The following is a 15,035-nucleotide window of genomic DNA, read 5'->3' as shown; positions in this document are numbered from 1 at the left end:
ACATTTGCCAACAATTGAGTTTGAGCACTTTCCCTGACAGTAATCAGATCAGCTTCCAAAACGTCTTTTCTTCAATTCACTGACAATTTATGTTAGAAGATAATGCAACTCTCTCACAGTTAACACAGTTGGCAGCAATTTGCATTTTTTTCATATAATTAAATTTTTCATTTCACCCAAGAAGAAATACATACAAGCCATATATAACTGATATACATATTCCAAGACACCTCCAAAGTAACTCCGCGTGAGTAAGAGGCCATCTAGATAGGTAAAACACATTGAAACTCTCCATAATACAGGTGGAAGTAGTTTTATTACTTATAAAATTAGGAACAGTGTTATTAAGCTCTAATAGACTAACTCTAAAAAAAATATATAATTTCGGTAATAAGCATTTAACATATGACCATGGTCATGCTGAAAGAAGGCTGTCCAACACAATGTTCTGATTTAAAATTTTTCAGTCTCTGTCAGGATTGACTTAGTATAAATTAGGAACAGAAATAAATCCCACTAGGTTGATATTATGATCGATGTGAGCTCACACAGTGGCATCACATGATTCATGTGAATGTGAAGGAGTTTTTTGTATAGTCACAATCATGGAACCATACAGTAATTTAGGTTGGAAGGAACCTCTGGAGGTCATTTGGTCTAGCCAGGGTCTTACCCTGTTACATGCTCAGAGACTGATTTAGCTGAATTCTAAATATCTCCAAGGATGGAGATTCCACATCCTTTCTGGGCAGCTTGCTCCAGTATTTGACCACCTTCAGGTTGATTTATTTATTTTTTCTGTATATCACATCAGAATTTTCCATGTTGCAACTTATGTTTGTTGTATGTTGTCTTATCTGTCTACAACTCTGAGGAGATTCTGGTTCCATATTCTTTATGCCCACATTATTTCAGATCTAAAAAGCACAGTTAAAAATCTACCTTTAGGACCTAAGTAGCTAAAGAGCTCCTGATAGTTTAGAAAATCAGGGACTTCTGTGGGTATTTCTGCTACCTTAACAATGTTGCCTTCTGACTTTACTTGGGTATTTGGCTAGTTCATCTCTAATCATGTAGTGACACACTTTTCCTCAAACAAACAAACAAACAAACAAAAAGGCTTCTCAACAACTTCTACAGGACTCTAATGACAATTTTCTCTCTGCCTTTCTGAGGTAAAGATGAGTACTCATCAGTGCATGGTAGAGGGAACAAACACTTCCTTTATCTAAGTGGTCTTCATACTAGTGAAAGTCACTATAGCTAGGAAGAGACTGGGAAGTGATTGAACCAGAAGCATTACAGTCAAGGCCAGAAAGGAGCTTTACAGGTAAGGCTGATTTTTCCATATGTTAGTCTTGTTCAGGGTTAGGTTAATTGTCTCTCATTGTGATTTGTATTACCATTTTATCTATCAGAAGCAAAACATAATTGTACCTGTGCTACAGATGAAACAATCCATAAAGTTGCACTGGTGACTTTTTGGGGGAAGCAAATTGAAATTTTGGATGTTTTGATTTTGTGACCTGTTAAAAACACACCTATAGAACTCAAAATGGGATTCAGCCCTTTGAGAGTGGCACTAACTCTCAGTCACCACAGGAACTGGGATGAGAGACAACACTCAGCCAAGGAGTCATGCTCCCATTTGCTCTCTGTCTCCAAAGAAGTCTTCATTATTCCATTATTCCTGCTGATCCTTTCACTTCCCCTGTTGAGCTATCATATGCTTCTCAGACACTGAAATGAAAGCCTGAGCATCATTGTCATTGCTGTTAGTTTCTGCTGCAAGGAGAAAGCAAGTGCTTGAAAGTTGGCATGGAATAGCCAGTACTTAGAGTTCTTAGTGAAGTGATTTTTTATCCCAAAGACGTTTAACACAAGCCATTATTCCTGCACTGAAGGATCCTTTCCTTAAGGTTAAAAGTCTTATTTTCCAAAGCATGGGAAGTTACTTCAGCTGACAAATAAATGTCAGCAGCATGGTCTTTTTTTTTTTTTTTTTTTCAGACTGAAAACAGAGGTAAGGATAAAGAATTCTCACAAACTGGTAAGAATCTGAATAGAAAGTTCCCTTGTATATTATTCTGTTAAAGAAAAACATAGATAACTAGTAAAAATGCATCATCTCTGAGTAAATGTTCCATTTGATCTTGAGGTTGAAGTCTTCTCATGAACAGTTATATTAACAAAATTTGAAAATACAAGGACACATTAGAAGGTAGGAAGGAAAACAATGAGTTCATGCAGTCTTCAAGAACAGTTGTATAGATATGGGGGAAAATTATGTCTTTCTGAAATCTAGGGGGCAAAGTCATGAAGGTGATGGACCAGTTGTATAATCCAATAATCGGTTGTACCTATTCCTTAAGATAACATGAGGCTTATGTATTTATGTATTTATTTACTATCTAGAAGAAATGTGGTAAGAACAAAAATAACAGTTTAAGAAATTGAATTAATGGTCAAAGTGCTGCTTTTAATAACTGATTTCCCACTACTGTTCAAATGTTATCACAATTGCTGGTTTAACAATGCCATTCCAAACCATGCCATCTACAAGCAAGTAGACACATATAAGTGGCTGGCAAGAAGCTGGCAGAAGCAGTTGGCAGAAGTGGTGCAATTGCCAGAGCTTGTTCTCATGGAGGACTTCAACTTCTCGGACATATGCTGGAAACACAGTACAGCCCTGAGGAAGCAGTCTAGAAGGTTCCTGGAGTGTGTGGAAGACTCGGCTGGTCAGTGAGCCTACTAGAGGGAGTGCCCCGCTAAACCTGCTGTTCAGGAACAGAGAAGGACTGGTGGGAGATGAGGTGGTAGGGAGCTGTCTTGGGCAGAGTGACCATGACATGGTGAAGTCAGGAGGGCTGTCAGTAAAACTGCTACCTTGGACTTTCAGAGGGCAGACTTTGAATTGATCAGGACACTGGTAGGGAGGGTCCCTTGGGAGTCAGTCCTGAAGGGCAGAGGGGTCCAGGAAGGCTGGACGCTCCTCAAGAAGGAAGTCTTAAGGGCTCAGGAGCAGGCTGTCCCCGTGTGCCATAAGATGATCCGGCAGGAAGACCGGTGTGGCTGAACAGGGAACTTTTGCTGTGTATTCAGGAGAAAAAGAGAGTTTGCATGTCAGCATGGGTTCATGGGCAGCAGCCCTCCTCGGTGTGGGAGGACAGAGATGCAGTCCCAGGAGGCACTGAGTAATGAACCAGACAGGGGCACGGGACCTAGGCAGGATGGCTTGGACAGGTACACTCTTTGCTGGGTTAAAAGCTGGCTGGACAGCCAGGCACAGAGAGTGGTGGTAAACGGAGTGAAATCCAGCTGGTGACTGGTCACCAGTGGTGTTCCCTAGAGGTTGGTGTTAAAGAATCACAGAATCACAGAATGGTTGATGTTGGAAGGGATCTCTGAAGATCATCTAGTCCAACCCCCCTGCCAAGCAGGATCACCTAGAGCACATGGAGGATGGCATCCAGGTGGGTTTTGAATATTTCCAGAGAAGGAGACTCCACAACCTCTCTGGGCACCCGTTCCAGTGCTCTGTCAACCTCATGGTAAAGAAGTGCTCTCTCGTATTCAAATGGATCTTCCTGTGCTTCAGTTTGTGTCTGTTGCTTATTATCCTGTCACTGGGCACAACTGAAAATAATCTGGTTCCATCCTCTTGACCACCTCCCTTCAGATATTTATACACATTGATGAGATCTCCTCTCACTCTTCTCTTTTCCAATCTAAACAGGCCCAGCTCTTTCAGCCTGTCCTTGTACGACAGGTGCTCCAGTCCCCTAATCATCTTTGTAGCCCTCCTCTGGACTCTCTCCAGTACCTCCACATTCCTCTTGTACTGGGGAGCCCAGAACTGGACACAACACTCCAGGAGTGGCCTTACCAGGGCTTAGTAGAGGGCAAGGATCACCTCCCTTGTCCAGCTGGCAACACTCCTCCAAATGTACACCAGGATACCATTGGCCTTCTTGGCCACAAGACCTTAATGATTCTGTGATCCTAAGAAAGCACATGTAAGTAAAGTAAGCACGTATAAGATGAAGAAACTTAGTTCCCAGGTGCCACACAGATAAGCCCATGGTACAGCGTGTGCTGCAGGGTAAGTGCTGAGCTGCTCCCTCAGTCAGGGGACCTGGTCCAGCTCCTAGAGCAGCCCTGGTGGTTCCAGCTCCACAAGGATCAGGGAAGGAGGCTGTGATGCCTTCCATCTATAGCCTAAATCAAAAGACATGGGTTGGTGGTCTCTGCTATGTGGGTTGTCAGCTCTCTTCTTCATGCCCCATACTACAGCTTCTGTGTCCCAGGAGTGCAGTCCAATCATGCACGTCTCTGGTCAGCGCCGCAGGGTCCAGGGGTCCAAGATGAAGTCCAGTTTTCAGCAATGAAAAGGGAAGTCTTGTCTGAAGACGAAAGCTAAGCACAGACAGCTTGAAATATGTGGGCCTCTCCTTGTCTCTAAGTTGAAAGTAATATTATTTTCCTATTTTCCAGCAAGTTTCTGAGGCCACATATTTTATGTGACTGGGGATTTTTGATAACAAGCACAGAATAAGCATTAAATATTTATATATATTTATATAAAGAGGTTTCAAATGCTAGTACAAGTAAGTATCTATGAAAGTGTAAGTGCTGTAAGTGCTTTTATGGTCATTTTGAAAAGCTGTTAATGACAAAGTGGCCAATCTGTTACATAGGTAAGGGATCTGAAGACCAGATGGCCTGATTTACTTCTCAGCTCCAGCTGCACGATGTATGGGTAGGTTTCAGGCCATGCTTATAAAAGACTGAGAGATTTTCTTGGAGCAATAAGAGTGGCTGGGTCGTTTAGACACTTCTAGGCCATGAAAGCCTTTTTCAATGAGGAGAAACCTCTTCTTTTCTGTTTCTAAGTAAGTTTTTGCATCTGAAAGATGATGAGGTTTGACATAAGCTTTTTCTGATTTGAGAGTCCCGGCTACATGTTTATATGACTTACATTTATTCTGGAGATTGAGTACGGTCTGATTGAACCTGACGAGTCAGCTTACTGTCATCGTTACAAATAACTGTACTATGGCATCTGGGATACTGTGAAGAGTAGACAGTTAGAGCAGCATCAGTTAGGGTGAGGTATGGTTGTGCCTACAAGATAAATGAGAAAAGCTCAGAGTGAAAGCCTCCCTGGGAAGATCATGGAGTGTGTCCTCTTGAAATCTGCTTCTGAGCATCTGAAGAACAAGAAAGCAACCAGGCATACTTGAAACGAATTTGCTGAGGGCACATTTTGCTCTCTATGACACAATGCCAAGCACTGAAGAAACTTTCATAACAGAGAAAATTTCTCAAAAAGAAAAAATACGCAAAACAAACTACTTCCTCACCTCTACTGTATTTAGAGAAATATGTCTCCCATCAAGGCTGGACACGATAGATGCCTTGAAGCAGTAGTGGCTTTGGCAGTTAGGTAACTTTCCTCATAACAGAAGTGCGTGTCATCTTCTGAGTATCACCCACTTATGACAACAGAATGCAAGCCAAACAAAAAAAAGTTCATCAAACTAGATCTGAATCCTTGTGGCTAGTTCTTAAATGGGAAAGAAAGTGCTTCACTATTTATAATGCTAAAGCTGCTGGGCAAGACACGGTGGAAGACTTAAATTAAATGTCAAACCATGAGGTACTAACACTAAATAATGAGAGCCACTGGACAAACTATTTACTGTGGGCAGGTTGTGCAGCCCTGGATGGATCATTCTGACCACATCTATTCTCACTTGGATGAGAGAGCAGCCTGGTGGGAGCCTGTGCTGCCTACATCCTAGGGTCTTTGTGGTCCCAGGTGCTGTCTGTAGTGCAAAGTAGCTGGGAATGAACCAAAGTCTCAAGGCCCCCCTCTTCCTCTCTTCAAATGCTGCAGCATAGACCCTCCTAATGTACTTGCCCGCCCTACTTGTCTTGCATCGTGTACAAACGGTGCTAGCAGCATGCCTGGCAGCTGGATGTGCCCTTTGTAAGATACCTATGGCTGTAGCAAGGGGTGCTTATCACTGATTCAGCAGGGCATTAGCAGGCAGAGAGGGAATATGAGATGACTTCAAGACAGCAATGTGATCCTTTCACAGTGCCCATGTCTTCCTGTGCAGATGGCACTGGTGTGTGGAAAAGCATTAATCTAGTGTTTATAAAGCTGTGAATTCCTTTATCAGGACTCTCAACAGCCTTCCCTCCTTTACTACCACCTGTTACTGATCCAGAACTCACATACTCCTGCCGTGTGTTCTTCCCTCTCTCCTTCACCATTTCTCTTCCTCTCTGAAAGTCCCCTGTGAGGCATGCACAGTCTGCACAACTTTTTTATTTCCTCTGTCAGGCCTACTCTGTAGAACCCCTCATCAATCCTACAAGCACATTTTTTTCCTCAGGAAGGTATTTGTTGTGTGTTACAGAGCCCTCCTTGCCAAGAAGGTCTGCTTTGTGCTGCCCCTACTCAGTGCAGATTGCCTGTCTTTCTGTGCTGTGGACCTTGGCTTGTCTCCTTAGGAGAGTGTTTGCTCCGTCACACAGCCAAAGGGTGAAGAGGAATTACCAGGGAAGAGGACTGCAGCACAAACTATGTAAAAGGGCACAATCACTTTTCTTTTCCTGTGTAAGGAATGTGCTGCTAATGGCCCCTTGGTCTTCCTTTAAAGCCTACTTCGAGCAAAAGCACGAAACCTGAGCAGCACAAGCAGCTCCTCTGGAGATGGGTGTGGATTCTAAGACTAGCAATGAAGTGTCCACTCTGCTGAGCAGATATCCTACCATGGTGAGAGCGGGTTGTCCCCCCTGTCCGCAAACCTGAAGCTAGCAGCAGAGGCCGATGGTGGTGCTATGGGTGCGGTTTGCCCACGTGCGTATTTCCAAGTACTCATACTGGAAGGAAGTGAGTGGGGCAGTTTTCATGAGGAAACCCAGGCAGGAACAAAAAGAGGTTCATTAGAAGAAAAAATCCCAGACTTTACATCCAGTTTGACATTTGTGCACACCTGAGCCTGCTCTAACAGAGCAAATGGACAGCCTCAACCCATCTCATTCTACCTGTGGCACAAACAGAGGAAAAGTCATGATGTGGGCCCCAGTCCTGACACCAGAGGATCCAGTAACTCTTTATTCTCCACAGCAGAGTGGTATTTAGAAGTGTCCCACCTCTATGGGAAAGCAATGAAGAATTTTGTTTAAATACCAGCAGCTATTCGAAGTGAAGGTGTGAATTGGACATGCCTTTAGAGTGCCAAAGATGCTGCTGAGGAGAGTTAGTGCTGTGGGAAAAAAGAGGGTAGATGTGCAATATTTGCTGGCTGCTCTTAGGTACAGCAGGATAGGACTTTAAATCTTATTTCCTCAGCGAAATTTTGACACTTGTCAGCTCCTGCCATGGTTATGTCACAACTCATGTGAAAGTGAGTTTCATGAGCTTAAATGAGATATCATCTGAAAGTATGGATGACTTTCTGGCTGTGAGCCCACCCTCCTCCATTTCTCCCTCTCCTTCCCTCTGTAGGGGTTGGAATATTCTCTGAAATTAGCAAAGGGAGTCTGGTACTGGGAAAATGCAAACAGCACTGCAAAGGGAAAAAAAAAAACAAAACAAAAAACAAAACCACTATTTTTATCCTTCCTGTCCCTGCCCACAGTGTAATGGTAATTTGAATTGTTGGGGGAGGTGAGAGTTTCATATCTGAACTTAGTTACTTTACTCAGCTTGTAAAGCTCTGGAGTACATGTGGCATAGCCTGTCATTTTGCTAGCACCTCAAGAATTAATTGCTTGTCCTTTTGTGCATTACTCATTAACAGCACAGTTCTATGGTAAACTTTGAGCCTAGACACACCATGGTGGAGGAAACACGTAGAGTCACTTATCAAAAGGAAATGCTTGTCTTGAAATACACTGTGGGAGTCTATTGACAAAAGTAGATTCTGTCTGAGTTTTGCTCGTCTATTTAATGGTCTTAAAGTTTTTTAACTCACTGCAACTACGGCCTTTGTTATTTGTTCTAATCAACTTTCTACTGCCGTTGTAAATGGCCTTGCTCTTTGCCGGAGTGAGAGAATCTGATATACGAGGATTCTGAACAAGGAAGCTGAAAACTAGAAGAGGTCCTGCAGGCAAGAGAAAGGAGATTTGAATTAAGTTGTAAGAGAAGTTGATCTTCCTGCCTGTTTATCATCTGCTTTTTATCCAGGGGAGTTTCCATTCAAGCAACTGCAATATCGCAGTGACTTTGTACTGGTATCTGGCAAGATGATACAGCTTATTTTCAAAGTGCTTTTTCCTCTCTTCTGGACCACTCCTCAACAGGTACAAAACATTTCTTATCATGTTGCCAGAACATAAAAAATATTGCATGGTTGGCAGCCCAAAGTGAAGTTATATCAGGTCGTATATTAAGATATGAAGCATGTTACTGTATCCAGCTGAGTTCATAAGATCTTACAGCAATTACTTTCTTAAATCAGAATATATTTATCCACTTGGAATTCAGGTGAAGAGGCTTTGCCTTGCTTCAGTTCATTAAAACAAATTGAATGTATGTGCAAACATTATATAAATTCTGATTCTTATTACTATGACGAAAGTTTCATGTAAATCATTCTATTCACTGCTGTTACTTCAGGTTTGTGCCTTAAGAAATGAGTGTAATTGGGGTGTATTTTATATCTGAATGAGAAAAAGGCCACTTAGAAAACTGGTACAATGAAGAAGTTACCTAGCTCGGAGAAAAGCACATTTCTTGCTGAAAATCCTGCCTTTGTTGTGATCTCCCATGGAAGTTTTGGTTTCTCCTGAGACTCAGTTTGAAGAAGATTCTTGAACAGTGTTTTATTTCAGGTTGTTCCATATCTTACCAATCCTTTTTATTAGCTATTTGTTTCTATGCTTTTTTGTGCTTGCTTTATGTGCAGTGGAACTGCTTCTGCAAAATGGATCTTTCTGTGAAATTTGCAGCTCTTCTGTGTACAGCAGTCTGAGGATTCACTTTCTTTTGTCCTGTTATAAGGATTAGCAGGACAGTGAATGACTTCTTGGTAACTGCAGGAAGTCATAAGTGTATGAAACAGTCTAATTTGCCCAACTACAGAATTTTGCTTTACGTTGCTTTTGGGAACAATATTTATTCTAGGAACCAAATACTGGATCAAGGAATCTTCTACAACTGTGGTTACTGGCTTCTTGTGTACTCTAAAGGAAGGAATATTAACGCTTATTCCTATCAGATTGATGCATGATATCCAGTCCTTCTGGACTGCTGTCCATTTGTCTTTTAAAAATCTTCAGCCCTTGCTGAGGTGCTTTGTTTGAGATGACCACAACTGGTATTTTTGAAATTATATTTTAAGGAGCTTGTTCACCTGCAAGAGTTAGAATTTGTTTTGCCTAATTTGATTTAAGCAGGTACATAATCAAAAGCTCTTTCCTCTGTGAAGTATGGAAGGTTTTTTTAAGCAGACAGGTTAAATTTCCATGTTAGATTAATGGCGGATGCCATTACTCACTGCAGGGAACATTTTAAATTTAATTTGAATTAATCTAAATAATGAAATAAAATATTAAATTAACTATAATATTAATTAATTTCAGCCTCTAGAAATGTAGTCTTACAAAGAACCAGATAGTCTCAAAGTTGTAGGAAATTAATTCCCTATGAGAATATATAGGCAGAAAATAAACTTATGTGAGCATTTTTATTACTTTGGGGGACAGCCTGGACTGGGCATCTTTCACTTGAAGTGACTTACAGTCATATTTGCACTGTGTGTGTTTGCATATATACAAAATATTTTGAGACTGGAGCACCGCAGTTTAAATGTGAAATATACCAGGAACATGAGAATTTCAGCTAGGGAATGCTACCTTGTCATCTGTCATGAACTTTCATATGGCTTTAGTGGTCAAAAATTCATTGATGATGTTTTGCAATACAATTCATTTTGTTCACAGTAAGTCAGAGGTTGCTTCATTAACTTAAAAGTGCACGTTTCTTGTCTTGAAGTCACACTAAAATGTTAAAAGAATCCATCTACCCAGAAAATGAGATACTGCTGGAATAGGTGACAAAATATCCTCTCCTGTATTATTAGAACCAGTACTAGCACAGATTTTCCTGGGAGAGGAGCTGTTTCAGTAAGGGAGTTACCTACTTTCATGTTTTTAAACACTGTCTATGTTCTTGGGATGTCTTCTTGGTCCCTTTTTCCATAGTTTGTGATACTTAGGGATAGAGCAGTTCTGCCTTAGGAGAGAAGACGTATGAATACTTATCAAAGGTTTGCTTCATTTTATATTCTGTTTTCAGGACTGGGCAAAAGAAAATGCTTATGTCTATTAGACAACACATAAGTAATACTATACTTTCCAGCTCCTAATGACCAGTTATTGATGGGGTTTCTGAGCGGTTACTGTATTTGGACCACAACTTTTTAAATCAACGTCTGATTAACCCTTTTTTGAATCTGCTTTTGGCTTTTAGTGTTATTTTAGCACTATGCAAAGAGTTTCCACAACGTAAATATGCTGTGAGGAAAAAGACATTATGCTTTTGTTTTTAGCCTGCAGTACACCTATAGATCCTGCAGTCTAATGTTAATGTTAACACAGAGTCACCATGAAGAGGAGGAAGCAGCATAACCAACAGATTGTATTTTTCTATTTACTGTTTCATTTTTTGATGCTAGATACCTGCACAAATACTAGTTTAACCCAGAAGTGCTGGCACTGGGTTATCTAGGTCTAAAGCCAAGGAACAGAATGAAGCCTGAGGAGCAGTAGCAAATAATTTCCACTCATACAGTGGCATCCAGCAGGATACTATCTAACATACGGTCACCACATACAGTAAATTCGGAAGTAACCTGGAAGGCCGTGAAGAAAGAAAAAAGCATTAATACTTGTTAGCAAACATACAAAAAAATTAGCCTGAATGAATGTCCTGAGCACACCGAGAAGCCTCAGTTGCCCAGACCATCATTATGGACCTGCCTAGTAATCTCCAGATGGTGTCTGACCCTTGATACCACTGCTGGACCTGATCTTGACCCTGACTCTGACCTGCAGGTTGGCACCCCAGCATGACCTCAGACCTGGCTCATCACTACAAGTACCTCCAGCGATGTGGTCTCTCAGTTCAGCCTGTGCCAGGGTCTCACACTCACTGGCCAGGTTCTTTTAGATACTCCATCTATAGAGGGTTTCATGTTGAATACCAAACCTGTTTTTTGGGAGCTATGTGGGATTTTCATCTATCAAAGTGATACAGCAATGTACGTAAGTTACAGTACAGGTACAAATCGTCCTCAGCAGGATGTTGTATCTGTAATATACAGTTGAGTCACAACATAAATGTGGTTCCTATTACCGGTCTCTATAATACAGCACCACAACAATGCTGGGTGTTCCCAGCCTCTGAGAAGGAGAATTGAACCAGTTCAAGCCCGTAGGTCCCTTCACAGTTCTTCCTCTAGTTTATACACTCCACTGAGTTGTACCATGTTTGCTGGTGTATTTACAGTCTTTTGATTAACTCAGAGAAGTAGAGCTACACACCCCATTGATCTACTGGACTGTTAAAGCCATTTATCTCGGGCACAGGCTACCTTCACAATATGGCTGAGGCTGGCAGGGACCTCTGGAGGTCGCCTGGTCCAACTCCCCTGCTCAAACAGGACCACCCAGAGCAGGTTGCTCAGGACTGTGTCCAGGCATCTTTTGAAGATCTCCAAGGTAGACTTCACAACATTTCTGGGAGACTTGTTCTTTTACTCAGTCACCTGTACAGTAAAAAAAGTGCTTCTTGGTGTTCAGAACCTTTTGTTTCTCTTTCTGTTGAGGTAAGTTCACAACTGTGCATCAGCTGTGCTCAGTAGTTCCCACATCCTGCCATCCCTGGGCCTGCCCTGTGGGATGCCCACCTCATTATTGTGCACTGCTCCTGGCTCCCTGGACCTTTGGCGATCAACCAGCTCTTGCCACTCCCTGACAGTCTAACTCAATCCTAACTGGATCTGGACAGGTGATGGGATGTAAAAGAAAGGATTAACTGGAGGGACACTGAGATAGCATGGGTTTGAGGTGGTCCTGGATTTCCTCCTAGCCTGAGTGCTGTTTCCTACATCAGGACCAAAGATGGCTTCATTCTCCCTCACCACTGATGAGATCCCATTAGAACATCAGGCACCTTCACTCTACTGCCACGTTACCTGCACCATAACCACAAGAGTTCTGCTTGGGCTCCGCTCTTCTTGGTTGAAGGTAAAATGCCAAGAGAGACCACAGTAATTCAGACAAGGTGTGATGCAGCTGTGATTTTTACATACCTGCAAATACTTAGAAGCACAAACAAGGCTTTTTTTTTTTCTTTTGCCTATGAGTAACTGAGGATAGCTTCTCATTTTTTTGGTGTCTTGCAAATCTTGCTATATGGTGCAGAGATTGTGTGTACAACTGTGAGGGGGAAAAGTTCACAAATTTAAAAAATGGTATGTGCCTGTAGTTGTAGCGTAGGTTGTTTGAAGGCTAATTTCCCAGTGACTGATTATCTTATGTAAGAGTTTTAAAATTTAGCAACTTGTGCTCCCTTTCTCCATGTAAAACAACTCCAAATGATTTCTACTTTCATTTACTCAGATGATTTCTACTTTCCTTTTCTCAGCCATTATATCTTTCTTCTCTTTCAGTGCACAGAAATTGGAGTCATAAAAATACCACGGTACTAATAGACTTGTCTCAGAGTTCATAAGGTGAAACTTGTTGGTCTTCCCGTATGACCAACAGTGCAAAAATCTGGAATCAACTCAGTTAATCTTGTGCATAAAATAACTGGCACTGGAGAAATGCACATCCATAAATCAATAGAGACTAACCTCTGATTTATGACTGTTTGGGCCACATGTTCTGCATTTACCATAAATGCAGATAAAGGTAACTATAATTAAAATGTCTATTTCCTTCTCTGCTATTTGTACTAACATTCATGCTGTCGAATATACGCCTTTCATAATACTATATTTTGTCAGCATTCTAGTTATTGTTTCCTTAAAAATACCCCTGTGATATTAACTGTATAATAAATTACAATTCAAAATAAAATATCAGTCATTTCATCCATGAGAGAGAATAATAAAGCCATAATAAAAAGGAATAAAGTTTAGCAATATGATAATGTAGCATGAGGTTTTTATAGACTCCATGTAAATGTTAAAATCTATAAATTTTTTATGTTGTGTAAAATAGTAAAAAAAAGAGGAAAAGAGTGTGGAGAGGGGGGAAAAAGCAACATTATCAGACTGGTTTAATCCTGAAACCCTTGTTATTCCTATTTCTTTTTACAATCTGAAAAACAGTGTGTAAAAATTTGCATATGAAATGATTTGTTTGTGGCTTATTTTGTTTATAATAGGTATTTAAAATAAACCAGACAAGAAAAACTAGGTTTCCACTTTACAACCCACAGTACTTGTAAGTGAAGAAACTCTAAATCCTAACCACCTCTCTTGCCTTCATTTGTTCACACATAGTATACTTGAATGTACTTTGTATTTTTCTATGTTCTTTATTTAGCTTCTTTCTATGTATTTTGGTTCTAAACAAAGGTGGAAATATGTGCAAATATGGGAGAGAGAGGACAGGAGATTAATTCCTCCTTAAAACCATTTCCTACATGTTGCATCATCGCTTCTACCAAACTGGTGGGATTTCCAAAAAGGAGGAGAGGAAGCAGAGAGGAAACAAAGCCACACTGGCATAAAGTAAGGCACTGGCTGAGCACTCACACTCCATGCACAGTCCTCAGTGAATGATTCTGGAAGTTGGGGAGCAAGAGACTTTCAAGAAACCTGAACGGCTGTGCCACATCTCTATGTGCATTACAGCTTCCTCCAGGATTTTGAGGTTAGTGTGCATCCGAAGGGAAGCCTTAAAGGCCAGATGCTTATAAACTGAAGGCCAGGCTCCATGATGGATCAAGGCTTGAGAAGACCCAAGCTACCTGTCAAAAAGCAGCAGGACTGGGGCTGCTCCACAAGGGACAAGAGCTGACAGTCAGCAGGAGCTGCAGAGAACAGGGCTAGGCCTGAAGGAAAGGGCTGGGAAAGGATGGGGAAGGGTCTGAAGGCCAAGATTTGAGCTTAAAGGGAAAAGGATATGAGGTTCTGGTCAATGGCAAGTTGAGTATGAGTCAGCAGTGTCCCCTGGCAGCCAACTGTGCCCTGGGGTGCATCAGGCACGGCACTGCTAGCTGGTTGAGGGAAGGGATTGTCCTGCTCTGCTCTGCGCTGGTGCAGCCTCACCTCCAGTACTGTGTGCAGTTTGGGGTGCCATGGTGTAAGAAGGGCATAAAACCATTAGGGAGTGTCCAAAGGAAGGCTACAAAGATGGTGAAGGGTCTGAAAACATGAGGAGCAGCTGAGGTCCTTTGGTTTGCTCAGCCCTGAGCAGAAGAGGCTGAGGGGAGGCCTCATGGCAGCCTGCAGCTCCCTCACGAGGGGAGCGGAGGGGCAGGCGCTGAGCTCTGCTCTCTGGGGACAGCGACAGGACCCGAGGGGACGGCATGGAGATGGGACAGGGGAGGGTCAGGCTGGGGGTTAAGGGAAGGTTCTTCACCCAGAGGGTGGTCGGGCACTGGGACAGGATCCCCAGGGACATGGTCACAACATCGAGCCTGACAGAGTCAGGTTCAGAGTCAGGTTTTTTCAGGGCTGAATTGTGACTCTCCCTTCTGAAAGAAAGGTCCTCGTTTCTGAATGCTGGGACCAGGACAGGATCTGTGACCAGAGCTACCCCTGCAGGCATACAGGCAGGTGTGCACTATGTACCTTCGGTTCCAAGTTAACACCTGTGCAACTGGTAAGGAGAATGTAACATAAACTAAGCTAGCCTCGCATATCAGTTTCAACCATCTCACCCCTTCTCACTGCAGCTTAAAACCCAGGCCGAATATGTCATGAAGGTGTTAACGTCAATGATCATAGATAATTTTCATGCTTCTTTCCAGTCCCTTCAGTCACTGCAACATG

This window comes from Netta rufina (genome assembly GCF_964035555.1).
Source record: "Netta rufina genome assembly, chromosome: 2".
NCBI lineage: Eukaryota > Metazoa > Chordata > Aves > Anseriformes > Anatidae > Netta > Netta rufina.
This window is presented reverse-complemented; position numbering follows the sequence as displayed.